Source organism: Gorilla gorilla, chromosome X (assembly GCF_029281585.2).
Source record: "Gorilla gorilla gorilla isolate KB3781 chromosome X, NHGRI_mGorGor1-v2.1_pri, whole genome shotgun sequence".
Taxonomy (NCBI): domain Eukaryota; kingdom Metazoa; phylum Chordata; class Mammalia; order Primates; family Hominidae; genus Gorilla; species Gorilla gorilla.
The window spans coordinates 169957714-169983710 of record NC_073247.2 but is presented as its reverse complement, the minus strand read 5'-3'; positions in this window follow the sequence as shown (position 1 = coordinate 169983710).

Here is a 25997-nt window from a genome sequence, read left to right as displayed (position 1 = left end):
ATGGAAATATCTACACCGCTATCTGTATGAACATGGAAATATCTTCGCCATCTGTATGAACATGGAAATATCTACACCGCTAAATACATGAACATGGAAATGTCTACACCGCTGTTGGTATGAACTTGGAAATATCTACACCGCTAACTGTATGAACATGGAAATAACTACACCGCCATCTGTATGAACATGTAAATATCTACACCGCCATCTGTATGAACATGGAAATATCTAAACCGCTAACTGTATGAACATGGAAATATCTACACCGCTATCTGTATGAACATGGAAATATCTACACCGCTATCTGTATGAACATGGAAATATCTACACCGCTATCTGTATTAACATGGAAATATCTACACAACTATCTGTATGAACATGGAAATATCTACACTGGTATCTTTATGAACATGCAAATATCTACACAGCTATCTGTATATCAATGGAAATATCTACACTACTATCTCTATAAACATGGAAATAACTACACTGCTATCTCTATAAATATGGAAACATCAACACCACCATCTCTATGAACATGGAAATATCTACACCGCCATTTTTATGAACATGGAAATATCTACACCGCCATCTGTATGAACATGGAAATATCTACACCGCCATTTGTATGAACATGGAAATATCTACATGACCATCTGTATGAACATGGAAATATCTTCACCGCCATCTGTATGAACATGGATATATGTACACCGGCATCTGGATGAACATGGAAATATGTACACCGCTATCTGCATGAACCTGGATCTATCTACACAGCTATCTGAATATACATGGAAATATCTCCACAGATTTCTCCATAAATATGGAAATAACTACAGCGCTATCTCTATAAACTTCGAAATATCTACACCGCCATCTGTATGAACAGGGAAATATCTACACCGCCATCTGTACAAACATGGACATATCTACACCGCCATCTGTATTAAGATGGAAATATCTACACCGCTATCTGTATAAACATGGAAATATCTGCCCTACTATCCGGATAAACATGGAAATATCCGCTCCACTATCTGAATAAACATGGAAATATCCGCACCGCTATCTGTATAAACATGGAAATATCTACACTGCTATCTGCATAAACATGGAAATATCCACACCGCTATCTGTGTAAACATGGAAATGTCTACACCGCCATCTGTGTAAACATGGAAATATCTACACCGCCATCTGTGTAAACATGAAAACATCTACACAGCCATCCCAATAAACATGGAAATATCTACACCGTCCTCTGTATGAACATGGATATATCGGCACCGCCATCTCTATAAACGTGGAAATATCTACACCGCTATCTGTATGAACGTGGAAATATCTACACTGATCTCTGTATAAAATTGAAATTATCTACACCACTATCTCTATAAACATGGAAATATCTACACGGCTATCAGTATAAACATGGAAATATCTACACCGCTATCTGTATGAACATGGAAATATCTACAACGCCATCTGTACGAATATGGAAATATCTACACCGACATCTGAATGAACATGTAAATATCTACACTGCCATCTGTATGAACATGGAAATATCTACACTGCTTACTGCATGAACATGGAAATATCTGTACCGCTCTCTGTACGAACATGGAAATATCTACACCGCTATCTGTATGAACATGGAAATATCTACACCGCTATGTGTAGGAACATGCAAATATCTACACAGGTATCTGTATATCAATGGAAATATCTACACTGCTATCTCTATAAACATGGAAATATCTACACTGCTATCTGTATAAACATGGAAATATCTACACCGCCATTTGTATGAACATGGAAATATCTACACCCCTAACTGTATGAACATGGAAATATCTACACTGCTATCTGTATGAACATGGAAATATCTACACCGTTATCAGTATGAACATGGAAATATCTACACCGCTATCTGTATGAACATGGAAATATCAACACAGCTATCTGTATAAACATGGAAATATATACACTGCCACCTGTATGAACATGGAAATATCTACACTGCCATCCGTACGAACATGGAAATATTTACACCGCCATCTTTATGAACATGGAAATATCTACACCGCTATCTGTATGAACATGGAAATATCTACAGCGCTATCTGTACGAACATGGAAATATCTACACCGCTATCTGTATGACCATGCAAATATCTACACAGCTATCTGTATATCAACGGCAATATCTACACTGCTATCTCTATTAACATGGAAATAAATACACTGCTATCTGTATAAATATGGAAATATCTACACCGCCATCTCTATGAACATGGAAATATCTAAACCGCTATCTGTATGTACATGGAAATATCTACACAGCTATCTCTATAAACATGGAAATATATACACCGCCACCTGTATGAACATGGAAATATCTACACTGCCATCCGTACGAACATGGAAATATTTACACCGCCATCTTTATGAACATGGAAATATCTACGCCGCCATCTCTATAAACATGGAAATATCTACACCACCGTCTGTATAAACATGGAAATATCCATACCGCTATCTGCATAAACATGGAAATATCTACACCGCCATCTCTATGAACATGGAAATATCTACACCGCTAACTGTATGAACATGGAAATATCTACACCGCTATCTGTATGAACATGGAAATATCTACACCGTTATCTGTATGAACATGGAAATATCTACACCGCTATCTGTATGAACATGGAAATATCTACACCGCTATCTGTACGAATATGGAAATATCTACACCGCTATCTGTATGACCATGCAAATATCTACACAGCTATCTGTATATCAATGGCAATATCGACACTGCTATCTCTATTAACATGGAAATAACTACACTGCTATCTGTATAAATATGGAAATATCTACACCGCCATCTCTATGTACATGGAAATATCTACACCGCCATCTGTATGAACATGGAAATATCTACACCGCTAAATATATGAACATGGAAATGTCTACACCGCTATTGGTATGAACATGGAAATATCTACACCGTTATCTGTATGAACATGGAAATATCTACACCGCTATCTGTATGAACATGGAAATATCTACACCGCTATCTGTATGAACATGGAAATACCTAGACCGCCATCTGTATGAACATGTAAATATCTACACCGCCATCTTTATGAACATGGAAATATCTGTACCGCTCTCTGTAGGAACATGGAAATATCTACACAGCTATCTGTACGAACATTGAAATATCTACACCGCTATGTGTAGGAACATGCAAATATCTACACAGCTATCTGTATATCAATGGAAATATCTAAACTGCTATCTCTATAAACATGGAAATATCTACACTGCTATCTGTATAAACATGGAAATATCTACACAGCCATTTGTATGAACATGGAGATATCTACACCCCTAACTGTATGAACATGGAAATACCTACACCGCTATCTGTATGAACATGGAAATATCTACACCGTTATCTGTATGAACATGGAAATATCTACACCGCTATCTGTATGAACATGGAAATATCTACACAGCTATCTGTATAAACATGGAAATTTATACACCGCCACCTGTATGAACATGGAAATATCTACACTGCCATCCGTACGAAAATGGAAATATTTACACCGCCATCTTTATGAACATGGAAATATCTACGCCACCATCTCTATAAACATGGAAATATCTACACCACCGTCTGTATAAACAGGGAAATATCCATACCGCTATCTGCATAAACATGGAAATATCTACACCGCCATCTCTATGAACATGGAAATATCTACACCGCTAACTGTATGAACATGGAAATATCTACACCGCTATCTGTATGAACATGGAAATATCTTCACCGTTATCTGTATGAACATGGAAATATCTACACCGCTATCTGTATGAACATGGAAATATCTACACCGCTATCTGTACGAACATGGAAATATCTACACCGCTATCTGTATGACCATGCAAATATCTACACAGCTATCTGTATATCAATGGCAATATCTACACTGCTATCTCTATTAACATGGAAATAACTACACTGCTATCTGTATAAATATGGAAATATCTACACTGCCAGCTCTATGAACATGGAAATATCTACACCGCCATCTGTAATAACATGGAAATATCTACACCGCTAAATATATGAACATGGAAATGTCTACAACGCTATTGCTATGAACATGGAAATATCAACACCGCTATCTGTATGAACATGGAAATATCTACACCGCTATCTGTATGAACATGGAAATATCTACATCGCTATCTGTCTGAACATGGAAATAACTACACAGCCACCTGTATGAACATGTAAATGTCTACACCGCCATCTTTATGAACATGGAAATATCTAAACCGCTAACTGTATGAACATTGAAATATGTACACCGCTATCTGTATGAACATGGAAATATCTACACCGCTATCTGTATGAACATGGAAATATTACACCGCTATCTGTATGAACATGGAAATATCTACACCGCTATCTGTATGAACATGGAAATATCCACACCGCTATCTCTATGAACATGCAAATATCTACACAGCTATCTGTAAATAAATGGAAATATCTACACTACTATCTCTATAAACATGGAAATAACTACACTGCTATCTCTATAAATATGGAAATATCAACACCGCCATCTCTATGAACTTGGAAATATCTACACCGCCATTTGTATGAACATGGTAATATCTACAGCGCCATCTCTATGAACATGGAAATATCTACACCGCCATTAGTATGAACATGGAAATATCTACACCACCATCTGTATGAACATGGAAATATCTTCACCGCCATCTATATGAACATGGATATATGTACACCGGCATCTGGATGAACATAGAAATATCTACACTGCTATCTGCATGAACATGGATCTATCTACACAGCTATCTGAATATACATGGAAATATCCACACAGATTTCTCTATAAATATGGAAATAACTACAGCGCTATCTCTATAAACTTCGAAATATCTACACCGCCATCTGTATGAACATGGAAATATCTACACCGCCATCTGTACAAACATGGACATATCTTCACCGCCATATGTATTAAGATGGAAATATCTACACCGCTATCTGTATAAACATGGAAATATCTGCCCAAATATCTGTATAAACATGGAAATATCCGCACCGCTATCTGAATAAACATGGAAATATTCGCACCGCTATCTGTATAAACATGGAAATATCTACACTGATATCTGCATAAACATGGAAATATCCACACCGCTATCTGTGTAAACATGGAAATGTCTACACCGCTATCTGTGTAAACATGGAAATATCTACACCGCCATGTGTGTAAACATGAAAATATCTACACCGCCATCCCTATAAACATGGAAATATCTACACCGTCCTCTGTATGAACATGGAAATATCTGCACCGCCATCTCTATATACGTGGAAATATCTACACCGCTATCTGTATGAACTTGGAATACCTACACTGCTCTCTGTATTAAATTGAAATTATCTACACCACTATCTCTATAAACATGGAAATATCTACACTGCTATCTGTATAAACATGGAAATATCTACACCGCAATCTGTATAAACATGGAAATATCTTCACCGCTATCTGTATAAACATGGAAATAACAACAACGCTGTCTCTATAAACTTGGAAATAACTACGCCACTATCTCTGTAAACATGGAAATATCTAGACCGTCATCTCTATAAACATGGAAATATCTACACCACCATCTGTATAAACATGGAAATATCTATACCGCTATCTGCATAAACATGGAAATATCTACACCGCCATCTCTATGAACATGGAAATATCTACACCACCATCTGTACGAACATGGAAATATCTATACCGCCATCTGTATGAACATGTAAATATCTACACCGCCATCTGTATGAACATGTAAATATCTACACCGCTAACTGTATGAACATGGAAATATCTACACCGCTAACTGTATGAACACGGAAATATCTACACCGTTATCTGTATGAACATGGAAATATCTACACCGCTATCTGTATCAACATGGAAATATCTACACAGCTATCTGTACGAACATGGAAATATCTACACCGCTATCTGTATGACCATGCAAATATCTACACAGCTATCTGTATATCAATGGAAATATCTACACTGCTATCTCTATAAACATGGAAATAAATACACTGCTATCTGTATAAACATGGAAATATCTACACCGCCATCTGTACGAACATGGAAATATCTATACCGCCATCTGTATGAACATGTAAATATCTACACCGCCATCTGTATGAACATGGAAATATCTACACCGCTAACTGTATGAACATGGAAATGTCTACACCGCTATTGGTATGAACCTGGAAATATCTAGACCGCTATCTGTATCAACATGGAAATATCTACACCGCTATATGTATGAACATGGAAATCTCTACACCGCTATCTGTATGAACATGGAAATATCTACACCGCCATCTGTATGAACATGTAAATATCAACACCGCCATCTGTGTGAACATGGAAATATCTACACCGCTAACTGTATGAACATGGAAATATCTACACCGCTATCTGTATGAACAAGGAAATATCTACACCGCTATCTGTATGAACATGGAAATATCTACATCGCTATCTGTATGAACATGGAAATATCTACACCGCTATCTGTATGAACATGGAAATATCTACACCGCTATCTGTATGAACATGTAAATATCTACACAGCTATCTGTATATCAATGGAAATATCCACACTGGTATCTCTATAAACATGGAAATAACTACACTGCTATCTGTATAAATATGGAAATATCTACACTGCCAGCTCTATGAACATGGAAATATCTACACCGCCATCTGTAATAACATGGAAATATCTACACCGCTAAATATATGAACATGGAAATGTCTACAACGCTATTGCTATGAACATGGAAATATCAACACCGCTATCTGTATGAACATGGAAATATCTACACCGCTATCTGTATGAACATGGAAATATCTACATCGCTATCTGTCTGAACATGGAAATAACTACACCGCCACCTGTATGAACATGTAAATGTCTACACCGCCATCTTTATGAACATGGAAATATCTAAACCGCTAACTGTATGAACATGGAAATATGTACACCGCTATCTGTATGAACATGGAAATATCTACACCGCTATCTGTATGAACATGGAAATATTACACCGCTATCTGTATGAACATGGAAATATCTACACCGCTATCTGTATGAACATGGAAATATCCACACCGCTATCTCTATGAACATGCAAATATCTACACAGCTATCTGTAAATAAATGGAAATATCTACACTACTATCTCTATAAACATGGAAATAACTACACTGCTATCTCTATAAATATGGAAATATCAACACCGCCATCTCTATGAACTTGGAAATATCTACACCGCCATTTGTATGAACATGGTAATATCTACAGCGCCATCTCTATGAACATGGAAATATCTACACCGCCATTAGTATGAACATGGAAATATCTACACCACCATCTGTATGAACATGGAAATATCTTCACCGCCATCTATATGAACATGGATATATGTACACCGGCATCTGGATGAACATAGAAATATCTACACCGCTATCTGCATGAACATGGATCTATCTACACAGCTATCTGAATATACATGGAAATATCCACACAGATTTCTCTATAAATATGGAAATAACTACAGCGCTATCTCTATAAACTTCGAAATATCTACACCGCCATCTGTATGAACATGGAAATATCTACACCGCCATCTGTACAAACATGGACATATCTTCACCGCCATATGTATTAAGATGGAAATATCTACACCGCTATCTGTATAAACATGGAAATATCTGCCCAAATATCTGTATAAACATGGAAATATCCGCACCGCTATCTGAATAAACATGGAAATATTCGCACCGCTATCTGTATAAACATGGAAATATCTACACTGATATCTGCATAAACATGGAAATATCCACACCGCTATCTGTGTAAACATGGAAATGTCTACACCGCTATCTGTGTAAACATGGAAATATCTACACCGCCATGTGTGTAAACATGAAAATATCTACACCGCCATCCCTATAAACATGGAAATATCTACACCGTCCTCTGTATGAACATGGAAATATCTGCACCGCCATCTCTATATACGTGGAAATATCTACACCGCTATCTGTATGAACTTGGAATACCTACACTGCTCTCTGTATTAAATTGAAATTATCTACACCACTATCTCTATAAACATGGAAATATCTACACTGCTATCTGTATAAACATGGAAATATCTACACCGCAATCTGTATAAACATGGAAATATCTTCACCGCTATCTGTATAAACATGGAAATAACAACAACGCTGTCTCTATAAACTTGGAAATAACTACGCCACTATCTCTGTAAACATGGAAATATCTAGACCGTCATCTCTATAAACATGGAAATATCTACACCACCATCTGTATAAACATGGAAATATCTATACCGCTATCTGCATAAACATGGAAATATCTACACCGCCATCTCTATGAACATGGAAATATCTACACCACCATCTGTACGAACATGGAAATATCTATACCGCCATCTGTATGAACATGTAAATATCTACACCGCCATCTGTATGAACATGTAAATATCTACACCGCTAACTGTATGAACATGGAAATATCTACACCGCTAACTGTATGAACACGGAAATATCTACACCGTTATCTGTATGAACATGGAAATATCTACACCGCTATCTGTATCAACATGGAAATATCTACACAGCTATCTGTACGAACATGGAAATATCTACACCGCTATCTGTATGACCATGCAAATATCTACACAGCTATCTGTATATCAATGGAAATATCTACACTGCTATCTCTATAAACATGGAAATAAATACACTGCTATCTGTATAAACATGGAAATATCTACACCGCCATCTGTACGAACATGGAAATATCTATACCGCCATCTGTATGAACATGTAAATATCTACACCGCCATCTGTATGAACATGGAAATATCTACACCGCTAACTGTATGAACATGGAAATGTCTACACCGCTATTGGTATGAACCTGGAAATACCTAGACCGCTATCTGTATCAACATGGAAATATCTACACCGCTATATGTATGAACATGGAAATCTCTACACCGCTATCTGTATGAACATGGAAATATCTACACCGCCATCTGTATGAACATGTAAATATCAACACCGCCATCTGTGTGAACATGGAAATATCTACACCGCTAACTGTATGAACATGGAAATATCTACACCGCTATCTGTATGAACAAGGAAATATCTACACCGCTATCTGTATGAACATGGAAATATCTACATCGCTATCTGTATGAACATGGAAATATCTACACCGCTATCTGTATGAACATGGAAATATCTACACCGCTATCTGTATGAACATGTAAATATCTACACAGCTATCTGTATATCAATGGAAATATCCACACTGGTATCTCTATAAACATGGAAATAACTACACTGCTATCTGTATAAACATGAAAATATCTACACGGCCATCTCTATGAACATGGAAATATCTACACCGCCATTTGTATGAACCTGGAAATATCTACACCGCCATCTCTATGAACATGGAAATATCTACACCGCCATTTGTATGAACATGGAAATACCTACACCACCATCTGTATGAACATGGAAATATCTACACCGCCATCTGTAAGAACTTATAAATATCTGCACCGCCATCTGTATGAACATGTAAATATCTAAACCGCCACCTGTATGAACATGGAAATATCTACACCGCTAACTGAACATGGAAATACCTACACTGCTATCTGTATGAACATGGAAATATCTACACCGCTGTCTGTATGAACATGGAAATATCTACACCGTTCTCTGTATGAACATGGAAATATCTGCACCGCTATCTGTATGAATATGGAAATATCTACACTGCTATCTGTATGAACATGCAAATATCTACACAGCTATCTGTATATCAATGGAAATATCTATACTGCTATCTCTGTAAACATGGAAATAACTAAAGTGCTATCTGTATAAACATGGAAATATCTACACCGCCACCAGTAAGAACATGGAAATATCTACACTGCCATTTGTATGAACATGGAAATATCTACACCCCTAACTGTATGAACATGGAAATATCTACACCGCTATCTGTATGAACATGGAAATATCTACACCGTTATCTGTATGAACATGGAAATATCTACACCGCAATCTGTATGAACATGGAAATATCTACACAGCTATCTGTATAAACATGGAAATATATACACCGCCACCTGTATGAACATGGAAATATCTACACTGCCATCCGTACGAACATGGAAATATTTACACCGCCATCTTTATGAACATGGAAATATCTACGCCGCCATCTCTATAAACATGGAAATATCTACACCACCGTCTGTATAAACATGGAAATATCCATACCGCTATCTGCATAAACATGGAAATATCTACAACGCCATCTCTATGAACATGGAAATATCTACACCGCTAACAGTATGAACATGGAAATATCTACACCGCTATCTGTATGAACATGGAAATTTCTACACCGTTATCTGTATGAACATGGAAATATCTACACCGCTATCTGTATGAACATGGAAATATCTACACCGCTATCTGTACGAACATGGAAATATCTACACCGCTATCTGTATGACCATGCAAATATCTACACAGCTATCTGTATATCAATGGCAATATCTACACTGCTATCTCTATTAACATGGAAATAACTACACTGCTATCTGTATAAATATGGAAATATCTACACCGCCATCTCTATGAACATGGAAATATCTACACCGCCATCTGTATGAACATGGAAATATCTACACCGCTAAATATATGAACATGGAAATGTCCACACCGTTATTGTTATGAACATGGAAATATCTACACCGCTATCTGTATGAACATGGAAATATCTACACCGCCATCTGTATGAACATGGAAATATCTACACCGCTATCTGTATGAACATGGAAATATCTACACCGCCATCTGTATGAACATGGAAATATCTACACCGCCATCTTTATGAACTTGGAAATATCTAAACTGCTAACTGTATGAACATGGAAATATGTACACCGCTATCTGTATGAACATGGAAATATCTACACCACTATCTGTATGAACATGGAAATATCTACACCGCTATCTGTATGAACATGGAAATATCTACACCGCTATCTGTATGAACATGGAAATATCTACACCGGTATCTCTATGAACATGCAAATATCTACACAGCTATCTGTAAATATCTACACTACTATCTCTATAAACATGGAAATAACTACACTGCTATCTCTATAAATATGGAGATATCAACACCGCCATCTCTATGAACTTGGAAATATCTACACCGCCATTTCTATGAACATGGTAATATCTACAGCGCCATCTCTATGAACATGGAAATATCTACACCGCCATTAGTATGAACATCGAAATATCTACACCACCATCTGTATGAACATGGAAATACCTTCACCGCCATCTGCACGAACATGGAAATATCTATACCGCCATCTGTATGGACATGTAAATATCTACACCGCCATCTGTATGAACATGGAAATATCTACACCGCTAACTGTATGAACATGGAAATGTCTACACCGCTATTGGTATGAACCTGGAAATATCTAGACCGCTATCTGTATGAACATGGAAATATCTACACCGCCATCTGTATGAACATGTAAATATCTACACCGCCATCTGTGTGAACATGGAAATATCTACACCGCTAACTGTATGAACATGGAAATATCTACACCGCTATCTGTATGAACATGGATATATCTACACCGCTATCTGTATAAACATGGAAATATCTACACCGCTATCTGTATGAACATGGAAATATCTACACCGCTATCTGTATGAACATGGAAATATCTACACCGCTATCTGTATGAACATGTAAATATCTACACAGCTATCTGTATATCAATGGAAATATCCACACTGGTATCTCTATAAACATGGAAATAACTACACTGCTATCTGTATAAACATGGAAATATCTACACGGCCATCTCTATGAACATGGAAATATCTACACCGCCATTTGTATGAATCTGGAAATATCTACACCGCCATCTCTATGAACATGGAAATATCTACACCGCCATTTGTATGAACATGGAAATACCTACACCACCATGTGTATGAACATGGAAATATCTACACCGCCATCTGTAAGAACTTGGAAATATTTACACTGCCATCTGTATGAACATGTAAATATCTAAACCGCCACCTGTATGAACATGCAAATATCTACACAGCTATCTCTATATCAATGGAAATATCTATACTGCTATCTCTGTAAACATGGAAATAACTAAACTGCTATCTGTATAAACATGGAAATATCTACACCGCCACCTGTATGAACATGGAAATATCTACACTGCCATCCGTACGAACATGGAAATATCTTCCCCGCCGTCTGTATGAACATGTAAATATCTACACCGCTCTCTGTATGAACATGGAAATATCTACACCGCTAACTGTATGAACATGGAAATATCCACACCGCTATCTGTATGAAAATGGAAATATCTACATAGCTATCTGAATGAACATGGAAATATCTACACAGCTATCTGTATGAACATGGAAATATCTACACCGCTCTCTGTATGAACATGGAAGTATCTACACCGCTATCTGTATGAACATGGAAATATCTACACCGCTATCTGTATATCAATGGAAATATCTACACTGCTATCTCTATAAACACGGAAATAACTACACTGCTATCTGTATCAACATGGAAATATCTACACCGCCATCACAATGAACATGGAAATATCTATACCGGCATCTGGATGAACATGGAAATAACTACACCGCAATCTGCATGAACATGGAAATATCTACACAGCTATCTGCATATACATGGAAATATCTACACAGATTTCTATATAAATATAGAAATAACTACAGCGCTATCTCTATAAACTTCGAAATATCTACACCGCCATCTGTATGAACATGGAAATATCTACACCACCATCTGTATAAACATGGTAATATCTATACCGCCATCTGCATAAAATTGGAAATATCTACACCACCATCTGTATAAACATGGAAATATCTATACCGCTAACTGTATGAACATGGAAATATCTACACCGCTATTGGTATGAACATGGAAATATCTACACCGCTATCTGTGTGAACATGGAAATATCAACACCGCTATCTGCATAAACATGAAAATATCCACACCTCTATCTGTGTAAACATGGAAATGTCTACACCGCTATCTGTGTAAACATGGAAATATCTACACTGCCATCTGTTTAAACCTGAAAATATCTACACCGTCATCTCTATAAACATGGAAATATCTACACCGCCATCTGTATGAACATGGAAATATCTACACCGCCATCTGTACAAACATGGACATATCTTCACCGCCATCTGCATTAAGATGGAAATATCTACAACGCTATCTGTATAAACATGGAAATATCTGCCCAACTATCTGTACAAACATGGAAATATCCGCACTGCTTTCTGAATAAACATGGAAATATCCACACCGCTATCTGTGTAAACATGGAAATATCTACACCGCCATCTGTGTAAACATGAAAATATCTACACCACCATCCCAATAAACATGGAAATATCTACACCGTCCTCTGTATGAACATGGAAATATCTACACCGCCATCTCTATAAACGGGGAAATATCTACACCGCTATCTGTATGAACTTGGAAATACCTACACTGCTCTCTGTATTAAATTGAAATTATCTACACCACTATCTCTATAAACATGGAAATATCTACACTGCTATCTGTATAAACATGGAAATATCTACACCGCTATCTGTATAAACATGGAAATATCTTCACCGCTATCTGTATAAACATGGAAATATCTACAAAGCTGTCTCTATAAACTTGGAAATAACAACGCCACTATTTCTGTAAACATGGAAATATCTAGATCGCCATCTCTATAAACATGGAAATATCTACACCACCATCTGTATAAACATGGAAATATCTATACCGCTATCTGCATAAACATGGAAATATCTACACCGCCATCTCTATGAACATGGAAATATCTACACCGCCATCTGTACGAACATGGAAATATCTATACCGCCATCTGTATGAACATGTAAATATCTACACCGCCATCTGTATGAACATGGAAATATCTACACCGCTAACAGTATGAACATGGAAATATCTACACCGCTATCTGTATGAACATGGAAATATCTACACCGTTATCTGTAGGAACATGGAAATATCTACACCGCTATCTGTATCAACATGGAAATATCTACACCGCTATCTGTACGAACATGGAAATATCTACACCGCTATCTGTATGACCATGCAAATATCTACACAGCTATCTGTATATCAATGGAAATATCTACACTGCTATCTCTATAAACATGGAAATAACTACACTGCTATCTGTATAAACATGGAAATATCTACACCGCCATCTCTATGAACATGGAAATATCTACACTGCCATCCGTACGAACATGGAAATATCTACACCGCTATCTGTATGAACATGGAAATATCTACACCGCCATCTGTATGAACATGTAAATATCTACACCGCCCTCTGTATGAACATGGAAATATCTTCACCGCTAACTGAATGAACATGGAAATATCTACACCGCTATCTGTATGAACATGGAAATACCTACACCGCTATCTGTATGAACATGGAAATATCTACACCGCTATCTGTATGAACATGGAAATATCTACACCGCTATCTATATGAACATGGATATATGTACACCGGCATCTCGATGAACATCGAAATATCTACACCGCTATCTGCATGAATATGGAAATATATACACAGCTATCTGCATATACATGGAAATATCTACCCAGATTTCTCTATAAATATGGAAATAACTACAGCGCTATCTCTATAAACTTCGAAATATCTACACCGCCATCTGTATGAACATGGAAATATCTACACCGCCATCTGTACGAACATGGACATATCTACACCTCCATCTGTTTTAAGAAGGAAATATCTACACCGATATCTGTATAAACATGGAAATATCTGCACGACTATCTGTATAAACATGGAAATAACCGCACCGCTATCTGTATAAACATGGAAATATCTACACCGCTATCTGCATAAACATGGAAATATCCACACCGCTATCTGTGTAAACATAGAAATGCCTACACCGCTATCTGTGTAAATATGGAAATATCTACAATGCCATCTGTGTAAGCATGAAAATATCTACACCGCCATCTATATAAACATGGAAATATCTACACCGCCATCTGTATGAACATGGAAATATCTACACCGCCATCTCTATAAACGTGGAAATATCTACACTGCTATCTGTATGAACTTGGAAATATCTACACTGCTATCTGTATAAAATTGGAATTATCTACCCCAGTATGTCTATAAACATGGAAATATCTACCCCGCTATCTGTATAAACATGGAAATATCTACACCGCTATCTGTATAAACATGGAAATAACTTCACCGCTATCTGTGTAAACATGGAAATATCTACAATGCTGTCTCTATAAGCTTTGAAATAACTACACCACTATCTCTATAAACATGGAAATATCCAGACCGCCATCTGTATAAACATGGAAATATCTACACCACCATCTGCATAAACATGGAAATAACTACGCCGCCATCTCTATGAACATGGAAATATCTACAACGCCATCTGAACGAACATGGAAATATCTACACCCACATCTCAATGAACATGTAAATATCTACACTGCCATCTGTATGAACATGGAAATATCTACTCCGCTTACTGTATCAACATGGAAATATCTGTACCGCTATCTGTATGAAGATGTAAATATCTACACCGTTATCTCTATGAACATGGAAATATCTACACCGCTATCTGTATGAACATGGAAATATCTACACAGCTATCTGCATATACATGGAAATATCTACACAGATTTCTCTATAAATATGGAAATAACAACAGCGCTATCTCTATAAACTTCGAAATATCTACACCGCCATCTGTATGAACATGGAAATATCTACACCACCATCTGTACGAACATGGACATATCTACACCGCCATCTGTAAAAAGATGGAAATATCTACACCGCTATCTGTATAAACATGGAAATATCTTCACCACTATCTGTATAAACATGGAAATAACCGCACCGCTATCTGTATTAACATGGAAATATCTACACCGCTATCTGCATAAACCTGGAAATATCCACACCGCTATCTGTGTAAACATGGAAATGTCTACACCGCTATCTGTGTAAACATGGAAATATCTACACCGCCATCTGTGTAAACATGAAAGTATCTACACCGCCATCTCTATAAACATGGAAATATCTACACCGCCATCTGTACGAACATGGAAATATCTACACTGCTATCTGTATGAACATGGAAATATCTACACCGCTATGTGTATGAACATGCAAATATCTACACAGCTATCTGTATATCAATGGAAATATCTACACTGCTATCTCTATAAACATGGAAATATCTACACTGCTATCTGTATAAACATGGAAATATCTACACAGCCATTTGTATGAACATGGAAATATCTACACCCCTAACTGTATGAACATGGAAATATCTACACCGCTATCTGTATGAACATGGAAATATCTACACCGTTATCAGTATGAACATGGAAATATCTACACCACTATCTGTATGAACATGGAAATATCTACACAGCTATCTGTATAAACATGGAAATATATACACCGCCACCTGTATGAACATGGAAATACCTACACTGCCATCCGTACGAACATGGAAATATTTACACCGCCATCTTTATGAACATGGAAATATCTTCACCGCCATCTCTATAAACATGGAAATATCTACACCACCGTCTGTATAAACATGGAAATATCTATACCGCTATCTGCATAAACATGGAAATATCTGCACCGCCATCACTACGAACATGGAAATATCTACAACGCCATCTGTACGAACATTTAAATATGTATACCGCCATCTGTATGAACATGTAAATATCTACACTGCCATCTGTATGAACATGGAAATATCTACACCGCTAACTGTATGAACATGGAAATATCTACACCGCTATCAGTATGAACATGGAAATATCTACACCGTTATCTGTATGAACATGGAAATATCTACACCACTATCTGTATGAACATGGAAATATCTACACCGCTATCTGTACGAACATGGAAATATCTACACCGCTATCTGTATGACCATGCAAATATCTACACAGCTATCTGTATATCAATGGCAATATCTACACTGCTTTCTCTATAAACATGGAAATAACTACACTGCTATCTGTATAAATATGGAAATATCTACACCGCCATCTCTATGAACATGGAAATATCTACACCGCCATCAGTATGAACATGGAAATATCTACACCGCTAAATATATGAACATGGAAATGTCTACACTGCTATTGGCATGAAAATGGAAATATCTACACCGCTATCTGTATGAACATGGAAATATCCACACCGCTATCTGTATGAACATGGAAATATCTACACCGCTATCTGTATGAACATGGAAATAACTACACCGCCATCTGTATGAACATGTAAATATCTACACCGCCATCTGTATGAACATGGAAATACCTAAACCGCAAACTGTATGAACATGGAAATATGTACACCGCTATCTGTATGAACAGGGAAATATCTACACCGCTATCTGTATGAACATGGAAATATCTACACCGCTATCTGTATGAACATGGAAATATCTACACCGCTATCTGTATGAACATGGAAATATCTTCACCGCTATCTCTATGAACATGCAAATATCTACACAGCTATCTGTATATAAATGGAAATATCTACACTACTATCTCTATAAACATGGAAATAACTGCTCTGCTATCTCTATAAATATGGAAATATCAACACCGCCATCTCTATGAACATGGAAATATCTACACCGCCATTTGTATGAACATGGAAGTATCTACAGCGCCATCTCTATGAACATGGAAATATCTACACCGCCATTAGTATGAACATGGAAATATCTACACCACCATCTGTATGAACATGGAAATATCTTCACCGCCATCTATATGAACATGGATATATGTACACCGGCATCTGGATGAACATGGAAATATCTACACCGCTATGTGCATGAACATGGATCTATCTACACAGCTATCTGAATATACATGGAAATATCTACACAGATTTCTCTATAAATACGGAAATAACTACAGCGCTATCTCTATAAACTTCGAAATATCTACACCGCCATCTGTATGAACATGGAAATACCTACACTGCCATCTATACAAACATGGACATATCTTCACCGCCATCTGCATTAAGATGGAAATATCTACACCGCTATCTGTATAAACATGGAAATATCTGCCCAACTATCTGTATAAACATGTAAATATCCGCACTGCTATCTGAATAAACATGGAAATATCCACACCGCTATCTGTGTAAACATGGAAATGTCTACACCGCTATCTGTGTAAACATGGAAATATCTACACCGCCATCTGTGTAAACATGAAAATATCTACACCGCCATCCCAATAAACATGGAAATATCTACACCGTCCTCTGTATGAACATGGAAATATCTACACCGCCATCTCTATAAACGTGGAAATATCTACACCGCTATCTGTATGAACTTGGAAATACCTACACTGCTCTCTGTATTAAATTGAAAGTATCTACACCACTACCTCTATAAACATGGAAATATCTACACTGCTATCTGTATAAACATGGAAATATCTACACCGCTATCTGTATAAACATGGAAATATCTTCACCGCTATCTGTATAAACATGGAAATATCTACAACGCTGTCTCTATAAACTTGGAAATAACTACGCCACTATCTCTGTAAACATGGAAATATCTAGACCGCCATCTCTATAAACATGGAAATATCTACACCACCATCTGTATAAACGTGGAAATATCTATACCGCTATCTGCATAAACTTGGAAATATATACACCGCCATCTCTATGAACATGGAAATATCTACACCGCCATCTGTATGAACATGGAAATATCTATACCGCCATCTGTATGAACATGGAAATATCTACACCGCTAACTGTATGAACATGGAAATATCTACACCGTTATCTATATGAACATGGAAATATCTACACCGCTATCTGTATGAACATGGAAATACCTACACCGCTATCTGTACGAACATGGAAATTTCTACACCGCTACCTGTATGACCATGAAAATATCTACACAGGTATCTATATATAAATGGAAATATCTACACTGCTATCTCTATAAACATGGAAATAACTACACTTCTATCTGTAAAAAACATGGAAATATCTACACCGCCACCTGTATGAACATGGAAATATCTACACTGCCATCCGTACGAACATGGAAATATCTACACCGCCATCTGTATGAACATGTAAACATCTACACCACCATCTGTATGAACATGGAAATATCTACACCGCTAACTGTATGAACATGGAAATGTCTACACCGCTATTGGTATGAACCTGGAAATATCTAGACCGCTATCTGTATCAACATGGAAATATCTACACCGCTATATGTATGAACATGGAAATCTCTACACCGCTATCTGTATGAACATGGAAATATCTACACCGCCATCTGTATGAACATGTAAATATCTACACCTCCATCTGTATGAACATGGAAATATCAACACCGCTAACTGTATGTACATGGAAATATCTACACCGCTATCTGTATGAATATGGAAATATCTACACCGCTATCTGTATGAACATGGAAATACCTACACCGCGATCTGTATGAACATGGAAATATCTACACCGCTATCTGTATGAACATGGAAATATCTACACCACTATCTGTATGAACATGTAAATATCTACACAGCTATCGGTATATCAATGGAAATATCCACACTGGTATCTCTATAAACATGGAAATAACTACACTGCTATCTGTATAAACAAGGAAATATCTACACAGCCATCTCTATGGACATGGAAATAACTACACCGCCATTTGTATGAACCTGGAAATATCTACACCGCCATCTCTATGAACATGGAAATATCTACACCGCCGTTTGTATGAACATGGAAATACCTACACCGCCATCTGTATGAACATGGAAATATCTTCACCGCCATCTGTATGAACATGGATATATGTACACCGGCATCTGGATGAACATGGAAATATCTACACCGCTATCTGCAAGAACATGGAAATATCTACACAGCTATCTGCATATACCTGGAAATATCTACACAGATTTCTCTATAAATATGGAAATAACTACAGTGCAATCTCTGTAAACTTCGAAATATCTACACCGCCATCTGTATGAACATGGAAATATCTACACCTCCATCTGTACGAACATGGATATATCTACACCTCCATCTGTTTTAAGATGGAAATATCTACACCGTTATCTGTATAAACATGGAAATATCTGCCCGACTGTCTGTACAAACATGGAAATAACCGCACCGCTATCTGTATAAACATGGAAATATCAACACCGCTATCTGCATAAACATGGAAATATCCACACCGCTATCTGTGTAAACATAGAAATGTCTACACCGCTATCTGTGGAAACATGGAAATATCTACACTGCCATCTGTGTAAGCATGAAAATATCTACACCGCCAGCTCTATAAACATGGAAATATCCACACCGCCATGTGTATGAACATGGAAATATCTACACCGCCATCTCTATAAACGTGGAAATATCTACACTGCTATCTGTATGAACTTGGAAATATCTACACTGCTATTTGTATAAAATTGGAATTATCTAACCCACTATGTCTATAAACATGGAAATATCTACCCCGCTATCTGTATAAACATGGAAATATATACACCGCTATCTGTATAAACATGGAAATAACTTCACCGCTATCTGCATAAACATGGAAATATCAACAATGCTGTCTCTATAAGCTTTGAAATAACTACACCACTATCTCTATAAACATGGAAATATCCAGACCGCCATTTGTATAAACATGGAAATATCTACACCACCATCTGTAAAAACATGGAAATATCTATACCGCTATCTGCATAAACATGGAAATATCTACACCGCCATCTCTATGAACATGGAAATATCTACACCGCCATCTGTAAGAACTTGGAAATAATTACACCGCCTTCTGTATGAACACGTAAATATCTAAACCGCCATCTGTATGAACATGGAAATATCTTCACCGCTAACTGTATGAACATGGAAATACCTACACTGCTATCTGTATGAACATGGAAATATCTACACTGCTATCTGTATGAACATGGAAATATCTACACCGTTCTCTGTATGAACATGGAAATATCTACACCGCTATCTGTATGAACATGGAAATATCTACACTGCTATCTGTACGAATATGCAAATATCTACACAGCTATCTGTTTATCAATGGAAATATCTACACTGCTATCTCTGTAAACATGGAAATAACTAAACTGGTATCTGTATAAACATGGAAATGTCTACACCGCCACCTGTATGAACATGGAAATATCTACTCTGCCATCCGTACGAACATTGAAATATCTACACCGCCATCTGTATGAACATGGAAATATCTTCACCGCCATCTCTATGAACATGGATGTATGTACACCGGCATCTGGATGAACATGGAAATAACTACACCGCAATCTGCATGAACATGGAAATATCTACACAGCTATCTGCATATACATGGAAATATCTACACAGATTTCTATATAAATATAGAAATAACTACAGCGCTATCTCTATAAACTTCGAAATATCTACACTGCCATCTGTATGAACATGGAAATATCTACACCACCATCTGTATAAACATGGAAATATCTATACCGCCATCTGCATAAACATGGAAATATCTACACCACCATCTGTATAAACTTGGAAATATCTATACCGCTAACTGTATGAACATGGAAATATCTACACCGCTATTGGTATGAACATGGAAATATCTACACCGCTATCTGTCTGAACATGGAAATATCAACACCGCTATCTGCATAAACATGAAAATATCCACACCGCTATCTGTGTAATCATGGAAATGTCTACACCGCTATCTGTGTAAACATGGAAATATCTACACTGCCAAATGTTTAAACCTGAAAATATCTACACCGTCATCTTTATAAACATGGAAATATCTACACCGCCATCTGTATGAACATGGAAATATCTACACAGCCATCTCTATAAACGTGGAAATATCTACACCGCCATCTCTATGAACATGGAAAAATCTAAACCGCCATCTGTAAGAACTTGGAAATATTTACACCGCGATCTGTATGAACATGTAAATATCTAAACCGCCATCTGTATGAACATTGAAATATCTACACCGCTAACTGTATGAACATGGAAATACCTACACCGCTATCTGTAGGAAAATGGAATTATCTACACCGCTATCTGTATGAACATGGAAATATCTACACCGCTATCTGTATGACCATGGAAATACCGACACCGCTATCTGTATGAACATGGAAATATCTACACCGCTATCTGTATGAACATGCAAATATCTACACAGCTATCTGTATATCAATGGAAATATCTTCACTGCTATCTCTGTAAACATGGAAATAACTACACTGCTATCTGTATAAACATGGAAATATCTACACCGCCACCTGTATGAACATGGAAATATCTACACTGCCATCCGTACGAACATGGAAATATCTACACCGCCATCTGTATGAACATGGAAATATCTACACCGCCATCTGTATGAACATGGAAATATCCACACCGCTATTGGTATGAACATGGAAATATCTACACCGTTATCTGTATGAAAATGGAAATACCTACACCGCTACCTGTATGAACATGGAAATATCTACACCTCTATCTGTATGAACATGGAAATATCTACACCGCTATCTGTATGAACATGGAAATATCTACACCGCTATCTGTATGAACATGCAAATATCTACACAGCTGTCTGTATATCAATGGAAATATCTACACTGCTATCTCTATAAACATGGAAATAACTACACTGGTATCTGTATAAACATGGAAATATCTACAGTGCCATCTCTATGAACATGGAAATATCTACACCGCCATTTGTATGAACTAGGAAAGATCTACACCGCCATCTCTATGAACATGGAAATATCTACACCGCCATTTGTATGAACATGGATATATCTACACCGGCATCTAGATGAACATGGAAATATCTACACCGCTATCTGCATGAACATGGAAATATCTACACAGCTATCTGCATATACATGGAAATATCTACACCGATTTCTCTATAAATATGGAAATAACTACAGCGCTATCTCTGTAAGCTTCGAAATATCTACACCGCCATCTGTATGAACATGGAAATATCTTCACCGCCATCTGTATGAACATGGATATATCTACACTGGCATCTGGATGAACATGGAAATATTTACACCGCTATCTGCAGGAACATGGAAATATCTACACATCTGTCTGCTTATGCATGGAAATATCTACACAGATTTCTCTATAAATATTGAAATAACTACAGCGCTGTCTCTATACACTTCGAAATATCTACACCGCCATCTGTACGAACGTGGAAATATCTACACCGCCATCTGTACGAACATGGACATATCTACACCGCCATCTGCAATTAAGATGGAAATATCTACACCGCTATCTGTATAAACATGGAAATATCTGCCCAACTATCTGAATAAATATGGAAATATCCGCACCGCTATCTTTATAAACATGGATATATCTACACCGCTATCTGCATAATCATGGAAATATCCACACCGCTATCTGTGTAAACATGGAAATGTCTACAGCGCTATCTGTGTAAACATGGAAATATCTACACCGCCATGTGTGTAAACATGAAAATATCTACACCGCCATCTCTATAAACATGGAAATATCTACACCGCCATCAGTATGAACATGGAAATTTCTACACCGCCATCTCTATAAACGTGGAAATATCTACACCGCTATCTGTATGAACTTGGAAATATCTACACTGCTCTCGGTATAAAATTGAAATTATCTACACCACTATCTCTATAAACATGGAAATATCTACCCTGCTATCTGTATAAACATGGAAATATCTACACCGCTATGTGTATAAACATGGAAATATCTTCACCGCTATCTGTATAAACATGGAAATATCTACAACGCTGTCTCTATAAACTTGGAAATAACTACACCACTATCTCTATAAACATGGAAATATCTACACCGCTAACTGTATGAACATGGAGATATCTACACCGCTATCTGTATGAACATGGAAATATCTACACCGCTATCTGTATGAACATGGAAATATCTACACCGCCATCTGTATGAACATGGAAATATCTACACCGCTATCTGTATGAACATGGAAATATCTACACCGCTATCTGTATGAACATGCAAATATCTACACAGCTATCTCTATATCAATGGAAATATCTACACTGCTATCTCTATAAACATGGAAATAACTACACTGCTATCTGTATAAACATGGAAATATCTACACCGACATCTATATGAACATGGAAATATCTACACAGCCATTGGTATGAACATGGAAATATCTACACCGCCATCTCTATGAACATGGAAATATCTACACCGCCATTTGTATGAACATGGAAATATCTACACCGCCATCTGTATGAACATGGAAATATCTTAACCGCCATCTGTATGAACATGGAAATATCTACACCGCCATCTGGATGAACATGGAAATATCTACACCGCCATCTCTATATACGTGGAAATATCTACACCACTATCTATATGAACTTGGAAATATCTACACTGCTATCTGTATAAAATTGAAATTATCTACACCACTATCTCTATAAACATGGAAATATCTACACGGTTATCTGTATAAACATGGAAATATCTACACCGCTATCTGTATAAACAAGGAAATACCTACAACGCCATCTGTACGAACATGGAAATATCTACCCTGCCATCTGTATGAACATGTAAATATCTTCAGCGCCATCTGTATGAGCATGGAAATATCTACACCGTTAACTGTATGAACATGGAAATATCTACACCGCTATCAGTATGAACATGCAAATATCTACACCGTTATCTGTATGAACATGGAAATATCTACATAGCTATTTGTACGAACATGGAAATATCTACACCGCTATCTGTATGAACATGCAAATATCTACACAGCTATCTGTATATCAATGGAAATACCTACACTGCTATCTCTATAAACATGGAAATAACTACACTGCTATCTGTATAAACAGGGAAATATCAACACCGCCACCTGTATGAACATGGAAATATCTACACTGCCATCCGTACGAACATGGAAATATCTACACCGCCATCTGTATGAACATGTAAATATCTACACCGCCATCTGAATGAACATGGAAATATCTACACCGCTAACTGTATGAACATGGAAATATCTACACCGCTATTGGTATGAACATGGAAATATCAACACCGCTATCTGTATGAACATGGAAATATCTACACCGCCATCAGTATGAACATGGAAATATCTACACCGCAAACTGTATGAACATGGAAATATCTACACGGCTATCTGTATGGACATGGAAATATCTACACCGCTATCTGTATGAACATGGAAATATCTACACCGCTAACTGTATGAACATGGAAATATCTACACCGCTATCTGTATGAACATGGAAATATCTACACCGCTATCTGTATGAACATTCAAATATCTACACATCTATCTGTATATCAATGAAAATATCTACACTGCTATCCCTATAAAC